Raw genomic sequence first — 1,704 nt, 5'->3', positions numbered from 1 at the left:
ATTTTTTGGCTTTTTTCTCCGTTTTCTTATTTATCATGGTTTGTAATGAATTTTCTGATGTGAGCTTTGGTTTTGAGGCTGGCATATGGAGTTCAGGGTACCGGAGGAATACTCTTTTTCAAACAGGGCATAGCTGTTGGCCTGCTCCAAATCTGGCTTGCTGTCATTTCTTTGGGTGCCTCAGCTGAATTTTGGTTTCTTGAGCGGCAATTTCCTAAATGTTTGCTGGGTCTGAGTTGGTTTTGCCTTCTTCCTTCCCAAATTTTCTTTTCTGATGGCATGGAAACAAGAGTTTCGGCAGAGTAGCCATTATCAAATAAAAACCACAAGAAATAGGATTTTGAAGCTTAGAAATCTACAGGTAGCACGACCATGGTGAGTTTTTGTGTTTTGGAACATAAAATGGAACGCTTTGGCTGAGGTGACAGATATTAATTGCCTCCAAACTGAGTTTCACTGCGATATTCAGGTTAATTCAGTCAGAATTCCACAGGCAGTCCGCTGAAGGGGTGGATGAATCCGGGAACAGCTGGTTTCCTTGCGACTAACTCAAGCCCAATATCATTATGGATTCTTGCATTTTTTGGCTTTTTTCTCTGTTTTCTTATTTATCATGGTTTGTAATGAATTTTCTGATGTGAGCTTTGGTTTTGAGGCTGGCATATTGAGTTCAGGGCACCGGAGGAATGGTCTTTTTCAAACAGGGCACAGCTGTTGGCCTGCTCCAATTCTGGCTTGCTGTCATTGTTTTAAGTACCTCAGCCGATTTGTGGCTCCTTGAGCGGAAATTTTAAATGTTTTCTGGACAGAGTAGCCATTATGAAATAAAAAATACAACTAATAGGCGTTTGAATCTTAGAAATCTACAGGTAACACGAGCAAGGTGAGTTTTTGTGTTTTGGATAATAAAATGGTCTGAGGTGACAGATATTAATTGCCCCCAAACTGAGTTTCACTGCGATTTTCAGGTTAATTCAGTCAGAATTCCACAGGCAGTCAGCTGCAGTGGTCGATGAATCCTGGAACAGCCGGTTTCCTTTGCAACTGAACCAAGCCCAATATCATTATGGATTCTTGCATTTCTTTGGCTTTTTTCTCATTTTTCTTATTTATCATGGTTTGTAATGAATTTTCTGATGTGAGCTTTATTTTGAGGCTGCAATATAGACTTCAGTGCAGAAGAGAATGGTTCTTTTTCAATAAGGGCACACCTCTTTGCTTGCTCCAATCTGGTTTAATGTCATTGCTTTGGGTACCTCTGCTGACTTTTGGTTTCTTGAGCGGCAATTTCCTAAATGATTTCTGGGTGTGAGTTGGTTTTGCCTTCTTCCTTCCCAAATTTTGTATTCTGATGCAATACAAACAAGAGTTTGGACAGAGTAGGTATTATGAAATAAAAAACACAACAAATAGTCGTTTAAAGCTTAGAACTCTACAGGTAACACGACCAAGGTGAGTTTTTGTGTTTTGTAAAATCAAATGGAACACTTTGGCTGAGGTGACAGATATTAATTGCCTCCAATCTGAGTTTCACTGCGATTTTCAGCTGAATTCAGTCAGAATTCCACAGGCAGTCAGCTGCAGTGGTCGATGAATCCTGGAACAGCCGGTTTCCTTGAGACTAAATCAAGCCAATATCATTATGCATTCTTGGAATTCTTTGGCTTTTTTCTCATTTTCCTTATTTTTCATGGTTTGTAATGA

The sequence above is a fragment of the Oryctolagus cuniculus genome, chromosome 21, assembly GCF_051225735.1.
Source record: "Oryctolagus cuniculus isolate XC-2025 breed Fujian yellow rabbit chromosome 21, ASM5122573v1, whole genome shotgun sequence".
Taxonomy (NCBI): domain Eukaryota; kingdom Metazoa; phylum Chordata; class Mammalia; order Lagomorpha; family Leporidae; genus Oryctolagus; species Oryctolagus cuniculus.
Note: the sequence above shows the minus strand (reverse complement) of the source record.